The sequence below is a fragment of the Pinus tabuliformis genome, chromosome X, assembly GCF_031772625.1.
Source record: "Pinus tabuliformis cultivar Carrire ecotype Pingquan chromosome X, CPIR1, whole genome shotgun sequence".
Lineage (NCBI taxonomy): Eukaryota > Viridiplantae > Streptophyta > Pinopsida > Pinales > Pinaceae > Pinus > Pinus tabuliformis.
Genome location: NC_142308.1, coordinates 1,451,456,088 through 1,451,469,072, shown reverse-complemented (window position 1 = coordinate 1,451,469,072; position 12,985 = coordinate 1,451,456,088). Strand labels below are relative to the sequence as shown.

The window sequence follows — 12,985 nt, the reverse complement described above, 5'->3', positions numbered from 1 at the left end:
GGTAATATGGATTTGAGATACCTAAAGACAATTCATTGATGGCGCAAATGTGGCCATGTAATCTAAAATGCCATGCCATTTCTCGGATCCACTACTAATTTTATGATACATTGTTGGTTTAATGAAGGCGTTTGAAATTGAAATGCACTAAATAAGAAATGGGAATTCGCGTGTATGCGGGCTATCCAGCCTGCATCTCCCCGGGCATTTAATGCTCTATGGCAGGCTGGTTAGCCGCTGCCTTTCCCACTTGTTGGATTATATTGTACCAGATATTGGATTGGATTGAGATTGTTTTTCACGTCTGCACAATAGGCCAAACATATGTGTCATGCTTCTATTATCAAACATGTATCAGACGCACGACATGATCACCTCTGGCCTGGATCCATAGGGTCAGGCCATAGATCTTCACAAAGTCTAGGAACATTTTGAGGACTTTTTTGAACACATTTTCGAGGAGCTTAACAAGTTTAAGGAGATCGAAATCATAAATACTTGTGGTAACCTTGCTGATCACATGGTCGAAAATGTTTACGTCTATTTTAGAGAAGAAGAATAGGCGACGGTCGCTTTCAAGGCCATGCAAGGTAGCTTTTATTACGGTTGGCTAATTATGGTTGATTTTTCCCCTGTTATAGATTTTTGTGAAGCTATGTGTAGGAAATTTGAAGGAAATAAATGCAACCTAGGTGGTTACTACAATTTCATGCATGTCAAGAAGATAAATAATGATTTGTGTAGAAAGTTGTTTGACCGATTTCGGAGGTTCAATGGTCATCGTATCCTGAGCAGGAGCCAAAGTCTGAGTCCTCTCCCTCCTCCTCAGTCTCACCTGTATAATGACTGCGGGAACAAGGGGAGGTATGGCGATCAAGATTATAGAAACAGTGATAAAGACATGCAACGAAGCGTTGTTAGAAGGACGTAGCGCTACAACCCGAGGTAGAATCGAAGCCCGGTCAAGGATGGGAGTGTAAAGAGGAGGGCCAGAATCGAAAAGTGGAATAGGGAAAGTTAAGAACAAGATCCATCCTTTTCTTACAATTATAACCATCAATGAATGGACTCTTTGTTAGAATTAAGGGAGATTAGGTGATTATTGTTAAGTAGTTGTGATTGTACTTTTCTTGGACATTCAGTTCTCATTCAAGGATTTGATTTACTATCCCTAACTAAGTGTATCTATTTATTATGGGAGATTAATGTGAAGCCAAAGCGGCATATTTGCTTGTAGGAGCTCCTGGTGATCCGCACCTGTGAGCTTCTCTAGTGTTGTTTGCCAATTCCTGTCTTCCATATGCAACTGTTGACATGGTATCAGAGCTATAGGAAGGAGAGACATGTATGGTGAGCTCAGGAAGGTGACATCGCCGTGGGGAGTTGAAGAGTAATCAGCGACGATACTCTTGGGGACTTCACCCATTTTTATTTTGTTGCATCGTCGTAGGATTTTGGTGTACCTCGGTGATGGATTGTCATATGATTTTGGTGTACCTCAGTGACAAGTCGTGGATGTGAGGTAAATAGCTGCAACGATTGCGCTGCATTTTTTTTAAACGTTGCATGTGCCTGAAAGTCGTGTGGAAAATGGTGGACTACATTTTCTTTTGAGGAGGTTGTCTGTAGAAGGGGGAGATCGCCCCAGCTTTGCCACGTGAAAAAGATAGCCGAGACAACTTGTGGTTAATTGCTGAAGAGAAGTGTGATTAAACAAAAAAACTACCTGTTGTGTATTCTGCCAGAGTGAAAGGAGCTCGCACCAGCCTGTAGGAGGGTTGCGTCGAGAAGGAGGTAGAATTCTGCGTGTTTTTGGCTGCATAGTTACATGGAGGCCGAATCTCCAAGTTGCTGCATGAGAGGACTGCATGCTGGATGCGTGCCTCTGGAGCTGTGTGGTGAAGCGCTCTATCATATGGCTGCGTGGAGGAAAGCATAGGATCTTGTGTGGTAGCAGTTGGCGCTGAACCTGAGTCAAAAAGTAATGCCAACAGAGCTACAATGGTAGGCTGCAACAACATTTGGAAGGTTGTGAGGCAGAGAGGAGTTTGCCCAGCACTGCTACGTTGAAGGGGCAACGTGTGGAGTCTGTGGGTGCTCTGCCATTTGCGTAGAGGAAGTGTATTGACCAAGAGAAGCTCAGCGACTGTGGCAGCATCGAGTGAGAGGGAAATTATTTTTTGAGAAGAAATTCTCAGTGATCAGGGTATTTTTCAAGGGCTGTTAAATTGTTGAAGGTTTTATTCATTCAAGATGAATAATCAAATCGCTTAAGCTTATCTCAATGAGAGTAATAAGCTTGATGGTTCCAATTACACAAATTGGAAATTTAAGCTTCAGACTCTGCTTGAGGGATAGAATGCCTATGGCATTGCCACCGGTGATGAAGTCAAGCCGACTACTGCAACTGGTGGATCGAATACAACAATTCAACACTGGGAGAAGAGGAAGATGAAGGCAAAGGTGCTACTTAACTTATCAGTCAAAGATTGCATCATCCATCGCATTCGAGATTGCAAGACAACGAATGATATATAGATGATTCTCAAAGAGATGTACGAGATTAGGAACACCAGTCGAACTTTGTACCTCAGGAAGAAGATTCTCTCAATCAAGATGGAGGAGAATGAGTCTATTTCTTCATTCATATCCCAGATAAAGGAAGTTAAAGATTAACTAACTGATATCGGTTAGACGTGCCAAATGATGATCTAGTGACAATTACCATGAACGGCATGACAGATGATTATCAGATGTTTATAACCAGATTAAATGCAAGAGAAAAGCCTCCAAGCTTTGAAGAGCTCACTGGGATTTTTCTACAAGAAGAGGAAAAGAGGTTGTCTCTCAAACCTAAAAATCCAAATATTGAATTGATGACAAAGTTCAAGCCAAAAGGGAAATCAGAGGCTGATCACAGGAGAGGCAGCGCATCAAGAAAAAGGACACCACAAACTATAACCTCGCATAAACATGACTCTGCTCCTAAATGCTTTTTTTGTGGTAAAATAGGACATATTGCTAAATTTTTCCATAATAAAAAGGCAGATGGGGAGAGGTACAAGCATAAGTCATTTGGCTGATGCAGATGTAGATCAAAATGAAGATATCAGATTGTTTATGGCTGAGGCTGAGACTGCCTTAGCTACAGAGGAGGATGAATCAGATATTTGGTTTGTAGATTCTGGAGCCTCCTCACATATGACAGGTAAAAAGTAATGATTCAGAAATTTTAGAGAATCCAACACTGGACTAAAAGTATACCTTGGAGATAATAGAGGGTATGAGATCAAGGGACATGTAGATGTCCTTGTTACTCTGCCTGATGGAAAGATCAGGAATATCTCTGATGTGTGGTATGTTCCTGGTATTAAGAAGAACCTAATTTCTATACCAAAGATTATATATCAGGATCTCAAGGTAAAATTCTTTAAATCTCATTGTATTATTAAAGACTTGTTGGACTAGATGAAGCCTATTGCTATAGGTATTCGCATAGGAGGACTCTACAAACTGGATGTGAAGAACATGCCACAGCAAGCCTTGATGTCATCGAATATGTCAACTGAAAATTTGTGGCATCAGTGACTTGGGCATATCAATTTTCAGTGACCTTCTATTGCAGAACAAAGGTATGGTAGATGGTCTTCCTATTTTGAAAAAGTTGCATATTGATTGTCAAGCATGTGCATTCGGTAAACAGCATAGAGATGAATTTCCTACTATTAAAGATAGGAAACAGAGGGATATACTCGAACTTGTACACACTGACTTATGTGGCCCAATGCAAACAAGATCGTTAGGTGGGGCCTAGTATTTTTTAATCTTTTTTTATGATTGTACAAGATTCACATCGGTATATTTTCTTAAATAGAAGAGTCATGCTTTTGAATATTTCAAGCAGTTCAGAAACATGATTGAGAAACAGACAAGAAATTTCATCAAGATTCTTCGATCAGATCAAGGTGGAAAACTCAAGAAAGGGGTTTTCATCAAATACTATAACGAGCGTGGGATACATCAGCAATTTACAACACCTTACATTCCTCAGCAGAATGGAGTAGCTGAGAGGAAAAACAGAACACTGGTTGAGTGTTCTCACAGTATGTTGAAAGGTAAGAATCTAAGTAATGGTTTTTGGGTAGAAGCTAACAATACTGTAGTGTATTTTATGAATAGGAGTCCTACTAAAAGTCTTGATTATAAAACTCCTTTTGAAGCATTGTTTGTCTTCAAGCCTACAGTAATTCACCTTAGAATATTTGGTTGTAAAGCTTTTGCGCATGTTCCCAAAGAGAACAGGAAGAAGTTAGACTCAAAGGCCATTAAATGTACCTTCATTGGATACTGCAGTGAGTATAAGGCTTATAAAATGTTTGATCCTTCTACTCACAAGGTGTTTGTTAGTAGAGATGTAGTATTCCATGAACAGGTGGATGATGGAAATCCTGTTCAAAACAATGAAGAATGGCATGTACCCTTACTTTCAGATGAGGATAGTGAAATAAGGATCAGTCAGCAACAACAACAGCAGCAGCAGAACTATCGAGATAAAGAGGAAGAAATTGAATTCATTCCACAAATAGAAGAACACAGAGGAATAACTGAACCCTCAACGCTCAGGAGATCTAGCATGCCAAAACAGTTACCAGCTCGATATAGGGATTGTGCGCTCATGACTGGTATGTTAAACATTACGAAACCTTCTAATTTTTATGAAGCTAGTAAGAGTTTTGAATGGAAGGAAGCAATGAAAGAGGAATATGAATCTATTATTAAGAACAATACTTGGGATCTAGTAAAACTTCCTAATGATAAACAACCCATAGGTTGCAGATGGTTATTTAAGTTGAAATTTAAAGCAGATGGGTCTACTGATAAGCATAAAGCAAGGTTGATGGCAAAGGTGTATTCCCAGAAAGAAGGTATCGATTTTGAGTAAACATTTTCCCCTGTTGCAAAACTAAATACCATTAGATTGATTATTGCTTTAGCCACTAAGCATCATTGGAAAATACATCAATTAGATGTTAAATTTGCTTTCTTAAATGGTGATTTAAAAGTAGTAGTATAATTGGTGCATCATGAGGGGTTTTTTAAGAAGGGAGAAGAGCACATAGTATGTAGATTAAATAAATCTTCATATGGTTTAAAGCAGGCTCCTAGATGCTGGTACAAAAAAAATTGACTCATTTTTCCTCATGCATGGCTATAAACGGAGCAAAAATGATCCCAATTTGTATACTGTGTTTAATGATGAGGGAAAAATAGTGTTGATTTCTTTATATGTATATGATTTGATCATGACATGGAGTGGAGATAATCTCATTGAAGAAATCAAGCAGCAGTTATCGCAGAAATTTGAGATGAAGTACCTTGGGTAAATGCATTACTATTTGGGTCTGGAATTTTGGAGAGATTCAAACCAAACTTTCTTGTCCTAGGGTAAGTATGCTAAGATTTTGTTAACCAAATTCAAAATGGATGAGTGCAAGGATGCATTCATACCTTTACAGTAGAACAACAAACTTCAGGTGGATGATGGTTCGAAAAATGCAGATGCAACATTGTACAGACAGTTCGTTGGTAGTCTTATCTATTTGACTACAACAAGATCAAATCTAGTCTATGCAGTGAGTGTTTTGAGTCAGTTCATGACTCAACCTCATGAGAACTATTAGATTATAGCGAAAGGAGTTTTGAGCTATATGCAAGGAACTTTAGACTTTAGTGTTTTATATTCTAACTCATTTGATGTTAGTTTGACAGGTTATACAGATTTTGATTGGGCATGAAATTTAGATGATAGAAGATCAATCACAGGTTATGCCTTTAGCACTGGGTCTGAGGTCATCTCTTGGTGCAGCAAGAAGCAACATATTGTTGCCTTATCCTCAGCAGAACAGAATATCAAGCTATGTGTGCAGTAGCATGTGAGGCAGTTTGGTTGCGTAGACTTCCCCAAGATGCAAGAGAAGAACAAATAGAGGCTACTGTTATCAATTGTGATAATCAAAGTTCCATCAAACTGGCCTACAATCCTATGTTTCATGAAAACACTAAGCACATAGAAACTCAATTTCATTTTGTTAGGGAGAAGGTGCAGTCCAAAGAGATTTGTGTTGAATATTGCAATTCTTGTGATAATATGGCTGATATATTTACTAAGCGTTTGGGACGACTAAACTTTGATTTGTTTAGGGACATATTAGGTGTGTTTAAGAGCCCTTTCTCCAATAATGGGGTGCGTTAGAATTAATGGAGATTAGGTAGTTATTGTTACGTAGTTGTGAGTGTGCTTTTCTTGGACATCCAGTTCCTATCATTCAGGGATTTGATTTACTATCCCTAACTAAGTATATCTATTATGGGAGATTAATGTGAAGCCGAAGCAGCGTATTTGCTTGTAGGAGCTCTTGGTGATCTGCAACTGTGAGCTCCTCTAGTGTTTTTTCTCCAATTCATGTCTTACATATGCAACTGTGACACTCTTTTGTTCTTTAGGGTTTTTTCTGTGGTGTACATAAGTGTGTTATGCTTCAATGGGGATTGTATTTGCAATGATTAAATTACAAGGTTGGCTGGCATTCATTAATTGTGGGAATCAATTCCATTTACAGGATATAGTAAATCATTGATCTTTGATTGAAATGCAAGTGCAGACACCAAGCACACTTACTATTTGTGCATAAATTATAGCATTGAATGTGACAACTGTATTTAACTCTCAGTGTTTTTATATATATTCCTACTTCAAATTTTATATACCTTGAGAAAAAGGTCTTTCTCTATAACATAATGTTAAGCTAGGTTTTCTATTTCCATTGCATGCATTCTCCCCACCATGTTTATGTATTATGTTTTGTTAGTTGTCGCTACCGAAAAACACATGCTTGGAAATGAGGCTGTAAGTATCAAATTTTAATGATAATTACTAGCTTAAAATTTCTTTAAAACACTTAAATTTTGAAATTTCCCCAATTTAAATTTATAATTTTAAAAATATCTAAACAAAATTTAACCAAATCCAATAAAAAACACTACTTAAAATATGACAGTCTACTGATATTTTAATTGTAAAACTAATGATCCAATAATGTTTTAAACATTAAAACTTATTACTATAACATTTTTTTATTATTCGTGAAAAAATTATGGCTTTCTTTTAGTGAGTCTCTACATTTAATTCACATAGAGCACATATTTGAGTGACATGTATGCCTTTTATGATTATTGATGTAAATTTTCTTTTGTTTCCCTCACTTTCTTGAGTGGGCACGTGCATTTGGCTGATATAAAACACATATTTTAATGATACATTTTTTTGTATTCTTGAAGATTATCTATGTGAGTTCAATCACTTTCTTTCATGAATGGGGCGTTGCATTTGAGTGATATAAAATTTGGTTGACATAGAGCACAAACTTCAATGAAATTTTATTTTTTTAAGTTTGAGGAGTATCTTTTAGGAATTTCAAAGTTGTATTTTTAAATATTTTTTTCTTATAATTAAAAATATATGTATTTTAACACATCTTTACCATTTGTAAGGGTACATTTGGATCTTTACCAATTGTGGGAGTATATTTGGATTGAATATTAACACTATCATGCAATGTTTTAAATGTTTTATTTTCATTATTGGTAATTAGTGAAATAATTTTATATTTTATAATATGATATTTTTCAATTATTAATATAAATAGATATTAAGAAAAATCTTTCGGTAGAAATCACATAAGAGAAATTTTTGGATTATTCGTTTAGGTTTATAATCCCTTGGGTTCTTAGTATTAATCCCTATGGTTTATTATTCCCTTGGCTTCATAATACCAATCATGGTCCACCATGGTCAATTTTTCTTTCTTTTAGTGAGTCTTTGCATTTAATTCACATAGTGCACATATTTGAATGACACATATGCCTTTTATGATTATTGATGCCAATTTTCCTCTGTTTCCCTCACTTTCTTGAGTGGGCCTATGCATTTGGCTGATATAAAGCACATATTTTAATGATTTTTTTTTCCAAATTCTTGAAGATTATCTATGCGAGTTTAATCACTTTCTTTCACGAATGGGGCCTTGCATTTGAGTGATATAAAATTTGGTTTACACAGAGCACATACTTCAATGAAATTTTAATTTTTTTGAGTTTAAGGAGTACCTTTTAAGAATTTCATAATCGTATTTTTAAATTTAATTTTTTTAATAATTAAAAATATATCTATGTTAACATATCTTTACCATTTGTAAGAGTACATTTGGGCTGTCCGAGATCTTTACCAATTGTGGGAGTATATTTGGATTGAATATTAACACTAGCATGCAATGCTTTAAATGTTTGATTTTCGTTATTGGTAATTAGTGACATATTTTGATATTTTATAATATGATATTTTTCAATTATTAATCTAAATAGATATGCTGTAAAGAATACATTATTTTAATTATCAATAAAAAAAATTCTAAATAAAATGAGATTAAGAGTAGGAAAATTTTATCCCTTGGGTATATAATATCAATCCCTTGGTTATATTAATCTAAGGGTTCATATTCCTAGGGTTTAATACTATTCACTTAGGTTTATAATCCCTTGAGTTTTTAGTATTAATCCCTAGGGTTTAGTATTCCCTTCGCTTTATAATACCAATCACAGTCAACCATGGTCCAATGTCAAATTGTGACAAAGATTCTCTCGCTTTGAAAATCAATCATGGTCAACCATGGTCCAACATCATATTGTGCCAAAGATTGTCTCAATATGAAAATCAATCATGGTCACCCATGTTTATTTTAGTGTTTATAATATTTATCTTAAGCTTTGTATGCCATGGGTTTATAATCATGTTAAACCATGGTCCAATGTCACATTGCGACAAAATTTTTGTCAATATTAAAATCAACCATGGTCCAACATCACATTGTGACCAAGATTGTCTCGATATGAAAATAACTCATGGTAAATCATGGTCAACCATGGTCCTATGTCACATTGTGACAAGAATTGTCTCAATATGAAAATCAACCATAGTCAACCATATTTATTTTAGGGTTTACAATATTTATCTTATGGTGTATATACCTTGGTTTTATAACTTTTACCCCTTAGATTTATTATCCCCTTACATTTGTAATATCAATCCCTTAGGTTTATTAATCTAAGGGTCCATATTCCTAGGATTTAGTATTATTCTCTTAGGTTTACAGTCCCTTGGGCTTTTAGTATTAATCCCTAGGGTTTATTATTCCCATTGATTTATAATATCAAGTATGGTCAACCATGGTCAATCATAGTCAACCATGGTCCAACATCTTATTGTGACAAAGATTGTCTCAATATGAGAATCAATCATTGTCTCAGCTATTGTCCAATATATAATTATGACAAATATTGTCTCAATATGATAATCATGGTCATCCATGGTCAACATTAGTCAACCATGGACAAATGTCGCATTGTGACAAAGATTGTCTCAATATGAAAATGAATCATTGTCTCAACTATTGTCCAACATCGCATTAGGACATAGATTGTCTCAATATGATAATCATGGTCAACCATGGTAAATCACGGTCAACCTTGGCCAAACATGGTCCAATGTTTCATTATGACAAGGATTGTCTGAATATGAAAATCAAACGTTGTCTCAACCATGGTCCAATGTCATATTATCACAAATTTTGTCTGAATATCATAATCATGGTCAACCTTGGTAAAACATGGCTATCAATGGTCAACCATGGTAGAACATTGCATTGTGACAAAGATTGTCTTGATATGAAAATCAACCATGGTTAGACATTTTCAACCATGGTCCATCATCAAATTACAACAAGGATTGTCTCAATATGAAAATCAACCCTGATCAACCATAGTCAACAATGTTTATTTTAGTGTCTATATACCTTGGGTTTTTAATATTAGCATCTTAGGTTTAATATTATTGAACCATGTTTTATAAAATCAAATTTGGTCAACCATGGTCCAACGCCGCATTGTGACTAAGATTGTCTTAATAATAAAATCAATCATTGTCTCAACTATGGTCCAATGTCACATTATGACAAAGTTTGTCTCAATATAATAATCATGGTCAACCATGATCAACCATGGTCAATCATAGTCAACGTTGGTCAACCTTGGTGGAATGTCACATTTTGACAAATATTGTCTCAATATGAAAATCAATCATTGTTTCAACCATGGTCCAATATTGTATTATGACAAATAATGTCTCAATATGATAATCATGTTCAACCATGGTTGAACATCACATTGTGACCAAAATTGCCTTGATATGAAAAACAATAATGGTTAAGTGTGGTCAACCATGGTCCAGCGTCATACTATAACAAGGATTGTCACAATATAAAAGTCAACCATGGTCAACCATAGTCAACCATGTTTATTTTCACATTTATAATATTTATCTTAGGGTTTAGATACCTTATGTTTATAATACTTATCCCTTGAGTTTATAATATCAATCCTTTGGGTTTATTAATCTATGAGTTCATATTCCTAGGGTTTAATATTATTCGCTTAGGTTAATAATCCCTTCGATTTTTAGTATTAATTACTAGGGTTTATTATTCCCTTGGATTTATAATACCAATCATGGTGACCCATGGTCCAATATCACATCGTGAAAAAGATTCTCTCGATTTGGAAATTAATCATGGTCAACCATGGTCCAACGTCACATTGTAACAAGGATTGTCTCAATATAAAAATCAACCATGGTAAACCATGATTATTTTTGGTATATAATATTTATCTTAGTGTTTTTATACCTTGATTTTATAATATTAGTCAATTTCATTTAGTCAATCATGATCAACCATGTTTTATAAAATCAAACATGGTCATCCATGGTCAATCATGGCCAACCATGGCCGAACGTCTCATTGTGACAAAGATTGTCTTGATAGGAAAATCAACCATGGTTAAGCATGGTCAACCATGGTCCCATGTCACATTATACAAGGATTGTCTCAATATGAAAATCATCCATGGTCAACCATGATTATTTTAGTGTTTATAATATGTATCTTAGGGTTTATATATGTTTGGTTTATAATCTTAATCCCTTGGGTTTAATATTATTCCCTTGGGTTCATAATCCCTTAGGGTTTTAGTATTATTCCCTTGGGTTTCTAATATCAATATATTTTGTTCATTATCCCCTTGGGTTTCTAATATCAATATATTTTGTTCATTATCCCCTTGGGTTTATTATTCCCTTGGGTTTATATAATACCAATCATGATCAACCATGGTTAATCATAGCTAACCATGGTCAACCCTAGTCGAGTATCACATTGTGCAAAATATTGTCTCAATATAAAAATCGACGATAGTTAACCATGGTCCAATGTCACATTGTGAGAAATATTGTCTTGATATCAAAATCAATCGTGGTCAAGCATGGTCACCCATGGTCCAACTTCGCATTGTGCCAAGGAATGTCTAAATATGGAAATCAACCATGGTCAACCATCGTCAACCATGTTTATTTTAGGGTTTATAATATTTATCTTAGGGTTTATATACCGTGGTTTTATAATATCAATCATGGTCAGCCATGGTCCAATGTCACATTGTGACAAATATTCTCTCGATTCGAAAATAAATAATGGTCAACCATAGGTAACCATGGTCAAATGTCACATTGTGACAAGGATCATCTCAGTATGAAAATCATCTATGGTCAACCATATTTATATTAGTTTTTATAATATTTATCTTAGGATTTATACACCTTGAGTTTATAATATTAATCACATGGGTATAATATTATTCAATCTTGGTTAACCATGGTCGAACATTGCATTGTGATAGGTTTTGTCTCAATATGAAAATCAATCATCGTCAAACATGTTTATTTTAATGTTTATAATATTTACCTTGGGGTTTATATACCTTTGTTTTACAATATTAATCCTTTGGGTTTAGCTAATCATGCTCAACCTTGGTCAACTATGTTTTATAAAATCAAACCCTATAATAAAAATGGTCCACTATGGTCCAACGTCGCATTGTAACAAGGATTGTCTCAATATGAAAATAAGTCATGGTCAATTATGTTTATTTAAGTGTTTATAATATTTATTTTACAATTTGTATGCCTTTGGTTTATAATCTTAGTCCCTTGGGTTTAATATTATTCCCTTGGGTTCATAATCCCTTGGGTATTTAGTATTAATCCTTTGGGTTTGTAATATCAATCCCTTGGGTTTATTATTCCCTAGGATTTATAATACCAATCATGATCAACTGTGGTTAATCATATCCAACCATGGTCAACCATGGTACAACATCCCATTGTGAGAAATATTGTCTTGATATCAAAATCAGTAATGGTTAAACATGGTCACCCACTGTATAACTCTATATTGTCTTAATATGGAAATAAACCATGGTCAACCATCATTAAACATGTTTTAGGGTTTATAATATTTATCTTCGGGTTTATATACCTTGCGTTTATAATATCAATCATGGTCAACAATTTTCAATCACGGTCAACCATCATCAGCCATCATCAACCATGGTCAACCATTGTCAACCATCATCAAACATGTTTAGTTTAGGGTTTATAATATTTACCTTAGGGTTTATATACCTTGAGTTTTTAATATCAATCATGGTCAACATGGTCAAATGTCACATTTTGATAAAGGTTCTCTCGATTTAAAAATCAATAATGTTCAACCATAGGTAACCAAGGTCCAATGTCATATTGTGACAAGGATTGTCTCAATATGAAAATCAACTATGGTGAACAATGGTGAAAAATGTTTATTTTAGTCTTTATAATATTTATCTTAGGGTTTACATACCTTGGATTTATAAGATTAGTCTCATGGGTTTAATATTAGTCCCATGGGTTTAATCTACCATGTTTGAATGTTGCATTATGGAAATATTGTATCAATATGAAAATGAATCATGGTCAAACATGGTCCGGCATGGTCCAACA

General features: G+C 34.8%; 1 pseudogene; it reads left to right on the top strand.

The window, feature by feature from the left end:
- The first annotated feature begins 349 nt into the window (after window positions 1-349).
- On the top strand, window positions 350-931 carry LOC149145482 (splicing factor U2af small subunit B pseudogene; annotated as a pseudogene).
- Window positions 932-12,985: the final 12,054 nt, after the last annotated feature.